General features: G+C 43.1%; 1 protein-coding gene across 1 annotated transcript in view; it reads right to left on the reverse strand.

The window, feature by feature from the left end:
- Positions 1-874, reverse strand: part of ST6GAL2 (ST6 beta-galactosamide alpha-2,6-sialyltranferase 2) — a 95,546-nt gene extending 94,672 nt beyond the window's left edge. The window contains exon 1 of the mRNA XM_005857297.2: positions 199-874. The gene's annotated coding sequence lies outside the window, so the exon portion shown is untranslated. The remainder of the gene's footprint in view (positions 1-198) is intronic.
- Between the last annotated feature and the right edge of the window lie 11,183 nt (positions 875-12,057).

Genomic DNA, 12,057 nt, shown 5'->3' on the forward strand with positions numbered 1-12,057 from the left:
GCTCTCTCCCCGCTGGCCTGCAGCTGGCCAGAGCTGGCGGAGTGCACGGCGGGGCACTCCCCGGCGGCTCGCCGAGCTCTCCTCTGGCAGAGAGTGATGGCAGACTTGGGCTGCGGGGGGCTGCGCGGCTGCCTAAAAAGGCATGCCTCTCCCCAGCCAGCCGCCGCCTCCCTCAGCCCCGGTTTCCCCAAAGGTTACCTGTATGGGCTCCGCCTGGCACCGCGCCTGGCATCCAGCGTGCACTCAGGTCCCGGAGGGCGGCAGGGATGCAGGAATGTGACGGACCTTGGGTGGCGTGGAGGTGAGTCCGGGCGCCTGACCCCACGGAAGTGAGGCTTTGTGTGCCTTGCTCAACACACTCACCCGCAGCGCCCAAAGCCGGGCTACCTGCGCACGAGCCGGCGGGGTGGGGCACAGCGGAGCGCAGCATCCTCCCAGGGCCGCGGCTTCCCTTTGTTCTTGCTCCGCAGGCTCTGCGCTGCCCGCTGGCCCTCTCTCTTGTGAGCGTCTCCGAGGGACTTAAGAGCCTTCACCTTCCAATTGGGAAGGGCCTCCCGCCGAGTCCAGTGGAAAAAATTCCTTAGAGGCCCCCACCTGTCCAACCCTGGGTCCAGAGGGACAGAAAAGTTCTCGGGGTGGTGGAGAACCAGCTGTGGGCCAGGTAGCTGGAGCTGGCGGGCGCAGCCCCAAGTAGCCGCAGAAGGGTGTGTATCTGCTAGAGTGTGGAATGTCCATTTGTCACTGCGGCTCTCAGCTCTCGCTCTTCCCAGGCGGCCCCAGCTGGTCCTGGGACCTGAGACCCGCCGCCCTTTGTTTGCTGGTAAACACGCTCCTTTTAAGTTTAATGCGATTCCCCGCGTGTGCTAAGGTGGCGGTGGGACCTTGTTCCTTACCCAGTGGTCCTCTTAGGGACACAGCTATTCAGGTTTGGGGGGAGCGCCCAGGTCTGGAGCAAGGTTGAGTTAAGTAGTGCCCATCTCAGAGGAACAAGAAGTTACCCTCGCCCTAACCGGTTTGGCTCAGTGGATAGAGCGTCAGCCTGCGGACTCAAGGGTCCCAGGTTCGATTCAGGTCAAGGGTATGTACCTTGGTTGTGGGCACATCTCCAGTAGGGAGTGTGCAGGAGGCAGCTGATGATGTTTCTAACTCTCTATTCCTTTCTCTCTCATCGATGTTTCTAACTCTCTATTGCTCTCCCTTCCTCTCTGTAAAAAAAAAATTTAAAAAATATTAAAAATAAAAAAGAAGTTACCCTCGTTCTGACCCTCCCTCGCCCCTCCCCGGGGCTAACATTTTGGAGCCGCAAACCCTTCACTAGATCTACTATTTTGAAATTGGTATTTAAGTTCATTTAACTAATTGAGGCTTTTTAGAAGAAAACAATTAACTGGATACCCAATTCATTAGGTATGTGAGTGCCTACTATGTGCTGGAAAACTTGGGTTCAACAGTAGTTATGTGAAAGGATTCAGAACACACCTCTCCAACATGTCCCACTTTGGTAGGTGAATTACTTTGAGCTGAAGGTAATGCAGACCCTTTGGGATCATGAGAAAAAATTTCCTCTCCCTTAAAGAATTGAAATTGGGGGCCTTGTCCATAATAAGAGTTATCACCAGAAAAACTTTATGGCTATCCACAGGGGAGGGCAAACTTCTGATTTCTGAGCATCTGCTCTTCTTATCACCCTGCAAACAACCTTCCTCCTCTCTGAAGCCCCAAAGTGCCTTACTGCATCCTTAGCTCAGAATGCCTGCTGTATATACCTCATTTTCCCTTTCTGTCTGGGGTCTCTGACTCTCTTATATATGTGAGGTTCCCATATTATGCATGTAATTAAATGCGATTCTTTCCCTTGTTAGTCTGTCTTATGTAGATTTAATTGCTAGACCAACATCAGAGGGGTTCAACTAAATTTGACCCAGTAAATTCATTGCACTCAATTACATGTGGGCCAGAAACACTTCCTCAATGTTTCCCCAATTCTGTTAACCGCTTCTGACACCTAGAATTCTGCAGAACTGCAGGAAGGGACAATGTGTCATATGGATTTAAAAAAATAACAGCTGTATTCCAGAAATGTAAAATATGTTCGGTAGCTAAAAGTAAGTTTTTAACAAAAGTGACATGATAAGAGTCCCAGGGCTAGTGGGGGTGGGAGAAGGAAGTTGTCCAGGAAGGAAGAAATGTCTAAACCTGGAGATAATTTTTATGAGTTTATTTGAGCCAAACTGACAATTGCCTGAAAGAAAAATCTCAAGGGATTGAGAAAATACTCCAGAGAATGGCAATTGGGCACCTTATTTTATACATCAGAATCAAAGGAGAAGATGTAAGGATTACATGAAATCCATTGGTGGTGGATTAGGGAGGCGGGAGAAAGCAAAGCAGGAAATCTCTGAGATTGGATAAAAGTAAAATGATAGACACATACTTTTACATTGGTGAGTACAGGATAGTTAACATTTATAGCACACAGAGATGGTATGGGGGAACAAGATAGCAGTGGGTTCTGTGGTCTGTGCTCTGGTGGGAGATGGTGACCTGAGGGGTCTGGAATAAGGGGAGTTCTCTGACATTCCAAAGGTATGTTATCATAGATGCAAAAAGACAACAGACCGGCTCCGACTATTGACAAAGATTGACTTTTGTCAAATAGGTATGGCTAGGACATGACTACCCACCAGGACTGGCTTTTAGTTAGGAAGTTTTCATTTCAGACCATCCTCTGGTTACTTTAGGCTCTGAATTTGTTAGGCTTGCCATGCAGGCCTCCCCTGAGCTTGTCGGGAGTATGTGGCCCCCTTTTCATCCACAAAGTTATGCAGGAAAATTCATCCCCTTATTAGCTGAGGGTCTCTGAGCACATAATAGTATCTACAGTTATGGTTTGTCTTAAGAAGTAGAGGGCACCTGTTAAAGGCCTCTCCCCTAGTGCCTGGAATGTGATACTTAATAAATTGTAGTAATTAATAAATAATAGTAGCTATTGTTAAAACATTTTAATTGTGAAACAGAAAAATAATTTTTACATGTTTCTTATAGTACATTTGTATTTTATACACTTTCTGTTCTTTTTGCATAGATGTTGCAAAAGTTGATGTCATGACAACCTTAAAGAAATTTTAATGAGAAATTAAATGAGTGGCAAAAAACAATTAACTTTATGCTTATAAAAAATTACCACCCGAAGGAAAGTATGCAAATCATTGCTGTAAAATTTTAAGGGGATTTAGTTTATTATTTATGGTTGGGGTAGCAAATAAAGTGGGACTGAACTGACTTAATCTCTTGCTTCCTAAAGAAATCAGAGAACTGGTTGATATGCATAAAGCTATCACCTGATGATTGTTTCTGGCAAAGTGCAATGCTAAATAAAATATTTGACATCTTTAGTTTAACTGCTTAGAGGCACTCCCAATAGCAGCATGTTATTTAATTTTTTTATTAGTCTATAGATTTGTGAAAACCTCATGGCTCTTCTGGCACTTTCCTTAAACAAAACAAGCAGAATAAATGTATTCCCACTAATAGAAAGCATCAAAATGTGGTTGCAGTCATCCATTTGTTCATAATAACCTGAATTTCCTTTTCTGTTTTTTTTTTAAATATATCTTATTGATTTTTTACAGAGAGGAAGGGAGAGGGACAGAGAGTTAGAAACATCGATGAGAGAGAAACATTGATCAGCTGCCTCTTGCACACCCCCTACTGGGGATGTGCCCTCAACCAAGGGATGGAATGCCCTTGACTGGAATGGAACCTGGGACCCTTCTGTCTGCAGGCCAATGCTCTATTCACTGAGCCAAACCAGTTAGGGCCCCTTTTCTGTTTTAAAACTGGGTTCCTCCCCTGTCCTTTCTCATGTCCACCATTGAGCAATAGGTTGTCTCACAGAGAACATTCTTTCCAATTTCAGGAATTTAGCATTGGTATGCAGTCAAATCAAGAAGCTCAGTGAGTCTTCTAGCTGACAAGTATTGGGGTAGGGAGGGAATGAGGAGAAACATTTTTTAACTGCACCATGTTGAATCTGGGGTATTTGTTTTCACTTAACTACTGTTTATAGAAAATATTTATCTCCTCTTTATTATATCTTTCAACTCTCACAATAAATCCATAGTTTATTTTACAGATGGGGAAACCGAAGCCAACAGGTATACTTAGTACCATTTTCTCTACGCATAATGTCTTCTGGTTCTGTTTACCTGAGATTATCATTCTGTAAATAAAATTAGCACCTCATGGAGGAAAACCACTTATAGATGTGTTCTTCCTAATTAATCAGTGAAACACATTTGTATGAGGTCAGTGTAAAAAGTAAATTTTGATACACCCTTATTTGGAACCCATTATTCAATGCTAAGAGCAGGAAAAAATCTGAGTTTCCTAGTCAACCCATAGATTTTGTTTTTAGAAATGTTAATAAGGAAACAGACTACTATCAAAAAGCAACAACCTTAGATATTTGGATGTGTGTAGAGGCCAGAATCCTAATTGAGACCCCCCACCCACCTCCCTTTTTTCCTTCAATATTTTCAGATGGAGAAAAAAAATCTGCTTAGCATCAGATTTAATAAATATGCCATTTCAGCATCTGATACAGAAGAGAGGACAGTGAGAGGCAATCGGCTGCTGTAATGTAACCAGACAACCCAGGGGTCCATGCTGCTTGTCACTACTTCAGCCAATTAAGCAGAGATGTGGTTGAATTATATATGAGTGTTTATTCCTATAATGCCAGCAGTATGGGAGAGTAGCAGGTCATCCACTAAAACCTGCTCTGCCTCTCCCCATAAGCCAGCTGCTTATATTGGGAAGAAGGACAAAGATTACCTGGGAAAGAAGGAATTGGAGGTATGGGAAAGAAGGCACGGGATAATCATTGCAAGTTACAAGTCATGTGGGCTGGAGGAGGGTCTCAGAGGGCTGGCACCCCGGGACCAGGTTACTGGTAATAGGGATTGGGGGTTGTAAAGAGCAGGAACCTCCGGGACTAGATTAGTTCTGTCACGAGGTTGTAAATCTTTCCATAATGATAGGCAGTTTTCAGGACAGGACGATGCATTCTGAAGTTAGCTCCCATGACCCGGGGTGTACATCTCTCAGTGAGGTTAGAATGTGCTTTCTTTAATCAGAACAGAACGATCATGGTTAACAGAGCATGATTAATATTTCTTATAATTATGGCTGGTCCCCAATATTCTATTTCTTTCCCTAACATTTAGGCTTGCTGAGATCCAGTCTTGCCCCTGGTCCCTGGGCCCGTCAAGGAGACAGGAGACAGAGCTGCCTCAGGGCAGGGGCAGGGATCCAGTCCGGTTTCTGGATTGTCAGCCAGCACCTTCCAGACATCGCAGGATAAAAACATGTCAGGGTGTGAAAGAAAATTTCCTCTCCTTAACTCTTCCTTGTAGTCCATAATCTAATGTTAAGGATAAGACGGAAGCCATAGAGATCTGGGATTAGTTCTGACCTTGTCACTTTAGCGAATTTACATACCAAGTAAGTTCATTTTCTAGTTGCCTCCAAAAATCTGAACTCACATCACAAGCTTGCAAACAACCACAAGGGCACAGCACTTCACAGTTTATATAAAGGCTTCCCTGTCGTTAGCTCATTGGATTTTCCCCAACTCTGCATCACCATCTGAAGGTTTGAGGGGATGAATGCCATAGACAGGTGGCCCTGTCACTTCTTAATTGTGCACAGTATTAATAATAATAACTAATGCTAATGTTTTAAGGCCTATGTTCTAAATCCTTTATAATTATTAACTCAACCCCCATAACAAGGGATTTTTTTTACCCTTTTTGATTTTTAAATAATTTCAGACTTATAGAAAAATTGGATAAATAACACCTTCTCCCAGATTCCCCAAACATTGACACTTTACTGTGTTTGCTTTACCATTCCTTTACCTTCCATTTATAATTTTTCCTGAATTGTTGGAGAATAAATTGCATAGGTCATGTCCTTTTCTCCCTAAATATTTTATTATATTTTCCTAAGAAAAGGAACATTCTCTTACATAATCAGAATACAACTATCACAATTAGGAAAATAACATTGATTATACTCTTATTTAAAATCTGAGACTTTATTTAAATTTCACCAGTTGTTCCTTTACAGCACATAACATATATATATATAAAAGCCCAGCTAACTGAACAGCAGAACGACCAGAATGACCAGTGGCTATGACTTGCACTGTGAAGCCAACCAGCCTGATCCAGGCCCTGATCGCCTGCCCCAACCCCCCACCCCTCCCCGGCAGAACCCGGACCTCGATCAGCCCCCAACACCCCAATCGGGGGTGGGGCCAGCTGGCCAACCACCCATGGCCCCTCCCTCTGGCTGGCCTGGCCCAGTGGGCCCCCATCAGGGCAGGCTGGCCGGACCCCACCCATGCACGAATTCGTGCACCGGGCCTCTAGTAATAAATAATACGGCCCAGATGCAATCCCGGGTCATCTGCTGTGTTTAGTTGCCATAGTTCTTTGGTCTCTAATCTGGATCAACTCCTCAGAGCTTCTTTAACCTTCACATTTCTGCTGAGTTCAGACTATTTACTTTGTTAAATGCCCACAATTTGTGCTTGTTTCTCATGATTAAATTCAGATTAGATTCAGGTTATGCTTTTTTTCTATTTTCTTTTAGCCAAGAATACCACTGCATTATGTCATCTCTAAGGAATGTATTATGTTAATTTTTTTCAGTACTGAGGGACTTATCTTTTGTTTCTTGGTTAAGGTGGTATCTGCCAGTAGTTCCATAATGAGGTGAATATTCCTTCCTTTATAATTAAAAAGTAACTTGTGTGGAGATACTTTGAAGCCATGTAAATATTCTGCTTCTCCTCAGACTCCTGCTCACTAGTTTTAGCCTCTGTGCTTGACCCCTCTTGACTTTCTAGTTCCTTTGTTACTTCACACTGTGTGGCTGGTACTGTATCATAAGAAAGAGCCTTTTCTCCCTCCCCATTATTGATTTCATAGCAAGATTTTTATGTTAAGTGTTTTTGTCACCCATTTTCTAAAGAAGAGGAAGCGCCAAGTCCCAGAGAAAAAAAGCAGTTGTCCTGTATCCCAGGTCTAGTCCCTCTGAGTAACTAGGGCAAGACAATAACTCAGAATCTGATTCCTCATCTGTAAGATGAGAGTAACCATCCATGTCCTTGGGCTGCTCAGAGGATTAAATGAGAGAGTGAATTCAAGGTGCCTCCAATCGAACATACAGTCATTGGCCACATAATGACATTTCAGTTAGTGCAGACACATGAAGGAAAGTGGTCCCACAGGTTATAATGCAGCTGAATTCCTATCACTAAGAGACGCTGTAGCTGTCTAATGTAGCGCAAGGCATTACTTCGTGTCTGTGCTGACACTGGTTAAACAAACCCACTGCGCTGCCATTCGTGTGAAAGTACAGCACATAGCACTTGATAATGATGATACCGACTGTTCCTGGTGTATGTTTACTATACTCTACATTTTATCATAATGAAAAGTGACTTTACTTATAAAAAATTAGTCTGCTCTACAGCAGTATGCTGACAATCATTTTCTCTTGTGCTTGATTTAATCTTGTGTTCTATTGTACAGTAAAGTGCTGTGCCAGCTTGTAGCCAAGGAGCAATAGGCTGTACTGTGTGGCCTAGGTGTGTGGTAGGCTGCTCCATGTAGGTCTGTGATGTTTCCACGACAACAAAATCACTTAAGGACACATTTCTCAGGTAGTTTTCCATTGTAAAGTGGCACATAACTACTGTAACTGTTCAAGAAACAATACCTGTTATTAAAAGGATGGGACTATGCCCATTTATAGATAAGAAAGTATAGTTATCGAGGGTAAGAGAGGTCTATAAGACTACTTGCTTCTGAGGATCCTTCTGACCCTGAATTGATCCCTTCACCAACTATTTGTTGAGTGCCAACTCTCTGTGAGGCTCAGTTCTAGGATCTAAAGGCATAGAAGTCAATAGCAGAAAAGGTCCTTGTTCTTACTACCTTCTATTTTTTTTCCAGGTGAGACTGAATAGACAAACCAACAACACAACCAGACCATATGTCACAATAAAACTGACCCACGACCTGCAGAAAACAGACCAGGAAGCCCAGCTGCAGTCTCTGTACTGTGGGCCCCACTTCTAACTTAAGACCATGCGTAGAAAGCCAAATACAGTCCCTGACCCATCACCTAGGATGCCCCATTTGTAGTTAGCCCATGGCTATGGGCTGAATTCTGTCCCTAAATATTCATATTTTGAAATCCTAACCCTGTCTGTACCTCAGAATATGACTCTTTGGAGTTAGGGCTTTTCAAGGGGTGGCTCGGTTAAAATGAAGTCATTAGAGTGGCCCTAGTTCAATCTGACTTTGTCCCTCTATGAAGATGAGATTAGGACCCAGAGAGACAGCAGGAATACTCTCACAGAGAAAAAGCATGAAGACACAGCCAGCAGATGGCCATCGCAAACCAGGGAGTGAGGCCTCAGGAGGCACCCGCCCTGCCAGCACCTTCATCTGACTCTTCCAGGCTCCAGGGCTGTGAGACAATACAGTTCTACCTCCCAATCTGGGGTACTTCGTTATGGAAGCCCTGGTAAACGCATACACCCACCTATAGCTTCCCCTGGCCAACAGTCTCTAGTGAGGATGCACCCAAACCTTCCCTTTGTTACACCACAAAGCTTTCCCATTACGCTGCCTGCTTTGGGTCTCTACCAAGTGCAAGTGATGGTGACTGACTTCCTTGCTTTAGCCAACTCTGAATAAATAGCTTTTGAGTTCTCCTTTGGGTGCTCTGTGTTTATTTCCACGCACAGAGAGGGAAGGCCTATCAGAAAGCTGCCGGGAGGACACTTGATTCCATGCCCTTCCTTGTGAGGACTTGAATACGCACTGAAGACTAGAGAAGGCATTTCCTCTTAAAAATAGACCTACAAGAACAAACAGCCCCTTTGTGATATTTCTTTGATTATTGTTTCGAAGACCTGTCGTGAGTTCATTAATATCTACCTCAGCTGCTGGGTATTCTTCCCATTGATTAGCTCTGCAGTTTGTTACACATCTCTCACAAAACCGTAACCATTTTGAGTTGAAAACATCATGCCATTTCAGAAGTCAAAATCCTATAGCAATTTAAATTTTTTTCAGTCAGTGGTAGAAATGGTAGAAAATAGCTTTGGTTGTATAAATGAATGGATAATAATGGCACACACATGAGACATCAGAAGCATGAATACAAAGTGAAAACTGTGAACTAAATTTTTAAAAAAGCCCTACTCATTGATGTTTTAAAAGAAATACTAGGTTATCTGATATTTCTCTTGTTCAGCTCAAGTTATTCTCCCAAACAAATTTACATATTTCTAGGTCTCATCTCATGCAGTTTACATTTAATACATGCCCCAGAAGAGAATCCTTACATGATTGGGATTGATTATAAGTTACATATGAAATAGCACAATTTTGATAGCCATAAATTTCTCAATTTAAAATTCAACAAAAACAAACAACCAAACAAACAAAATTGCCAAGGAAAGCTGCATTATATTACATGAAAGAAAAAATTTTTACATTCCTGCCTGGTGCCCGCCCTCTGCCTCCTCCAGCTCATTTCTTCTCATCCTTCACATTTCAGCTTAAATTGCATTTTCACAGAAAAGAACTTACTGATACCCCAGATGTGTTAAGTCCTTTTAAAATATAACTTCATGGCACTGAGTGCTTTCCTTTTGTTGCCCTTAACAAAACTGTAATTACATCCAACAACTTATTGAGTGTCTTCTGGATGCCCAGACCTGATCTAGGTGCCGGGAAACACAGGGGAAAGGTAATCAAAGAATCTCGGGCCCCATGGGGCGTACAGACAATAAGCAAATAAATACATAATTATATAGTGTGCTAGGCAATAAAAAGAGCAACAGGGAAAAGCAAAACGGGGAAGGCGGAGAAGGGGGGAGATAGGCTGGTCAGAAAAAGCCTCACTAAGGAGGTAATGAAGCAAAACCCACTGGAGCCTCAGGACAGGAGGGAGCAGCAGGCAGCAAGGGTTGTAGATGTGATTTATTTATTAAATAGCACAGGAAGTACATACTTTTGAATTATAATGATATACTTTCTGTGGCACTCTTTCCCCTGCTTGAACCAATAAAGCAAGGACGTCATCTGCTGTGTTCCCCATCTGTAAATATTTGCTAGGTGAACCCTAATGACCATGCTAACTGTCTTCACCTTCACTTTTCAGCTTGGCACAGTGTGGGAACCCTAATGACCATGCTGTCTTCACCTTCACTTTTCAGCTTGGCACAGTGTGGCTTTTCCATGACTGTGCTGTCCTCTTGCTTCTAAAATCGGGTCCTTTCCCTCAACTCATCCCTTCTGGGAGGCTTTCCTCAGGGGCGGGCTCTAAGACTTCAGCACCCATCCTCAGAGCACCAGCAGCACTTGCAGCTGATGTTCCCCAGCAGGAGGCACTCACCAACCTCTGCCCCAGGCCAGTCCAGGCAGGCACCTGCCTGCTGGCACTTAAAACTCCTCAGACCCACAGAGAAACTCATTATCCTTGCCCTGGTTAGCTCAGGCTGCCCTAACACAAATGCAGAGACTGGGGGACTTAACAAAAGAAATTTAGTCTTCACAGTTCTGGAGGCTGGAAGTCTAAGATCAAGTGCTGGGAGATCCAGTTCCTGATAAGGATTCTTCCTGGCTCCCAGACAGTGGCCTTGCTGTGTCCTCACAGGTGGAGTGAGGAAGCTCGGGTGACTCCTCCTCTTCTTATGAGGACACTGACTAATGACCTCTACACCCAATTACCTCCAAATGGGCAGCCACCAAACACCATCACACGGGGGATTAGGACTTCAACATATGGATTTTGGGGAAACACAAACATTCAGTGCCTAACAATCACTCCCCCCCATAAGTCTACTTCTTCCCTAGGAAGCCCCATCTATGCTTTTAATGGGCAGTGATCATGGTTCTGAGAGAAGATGGGTAATAAATGTAACCTTTGTGGCATTTCTTTCTCCTGCTTGAATGCATTTACCAAGGGGCATAGATCTGACTTAGTAAAGCTCAACTTAAAAAGAAAATCTGAAAATAGTCTGGAATGAACAAGTATAGGCCTCTCAAACTCTAAAAGCAGCAACATTTTAGGCCTTCAGTACTCAATACGGTTTAGCATTGGCAGAAAAATAAAACAGTGATGCCTTCCAGCAGTAGTGTTACATGTTAACTGGAGCATGGACTAACACGGAGCTTTAATTTATTCTTCTCACCTAACACTAGTGGAAAGAATTTCAAACTCAAATCGTAATAGAGCTTGGCTAAAAGCATCACCTTCTATCTGGTTACCCAACCTAGGAAGCTGTAAATCAAACAAGATACATACATGTCTGATCCCTAACAGATAATTAAATTCCTTAACTCCTATATTTGCACTATCTCTTAAACATATTTTTTTCACTCTGGCAGGTGCTGCTTAGTGGTTAGAGCATTGGCCTGTACCCTGAAGGGTCTCAGGTTCGATTCCTCGTCAAGGGCACGTACCTGGATTGCAAGTTCAATCCCCTATCCTGGTCGGGATGCATGTGGGAGGCAACCAATCCATATGTCTCTCTCATATAGGTCTCTCTCTCTCTCTCTCTCTCTCTCTCTCTCTCTCTTTCTCTCTCTCTCTCTCTCTCTCTCTCTCTCCCTCTCTCTCTCTCTCTCCTTTCCACTCTCTTAAAAAAAGATGGAAAAAATATCCTTGGGTGAAGATTACCAAAATATATATATATTTCTTTCCACTTCTATCACTTTGGATCAGATTCTTATTATCTCTCACCAAAACTGTTGTAAAGTCTGGTTTTTCTACCTCTAATTTCTACATAATCCAAGTCATCCTTCATGGCCACCATACTGTGTTCCTAAAATCCATACATGCATACATAAATTCAGGGTGGGACAAAAGCAGGTTTACAGTTGTGAGTACGCAAAACAGTTTATTCTTTTTTAATTTATTTTTATTTTTTTAATTTTGTTTTATTGCTTAAAATATTACAAAGCA

This window comes from Myotis brandtii, unplaced genomic scaffold (genome assembly GCF_000412655.1).
Source record: "Myotis brandtii unplaced genomic scaffold, ASM41265v1 scaffold11, whole genome shotgun sequence".
Taxonomy (NCBI): Eukaryota; Metazoa; Chordata; class Mammalia; order Chiroptera; family Vespertilionidae; genus Myotis; species Myotis brandtii.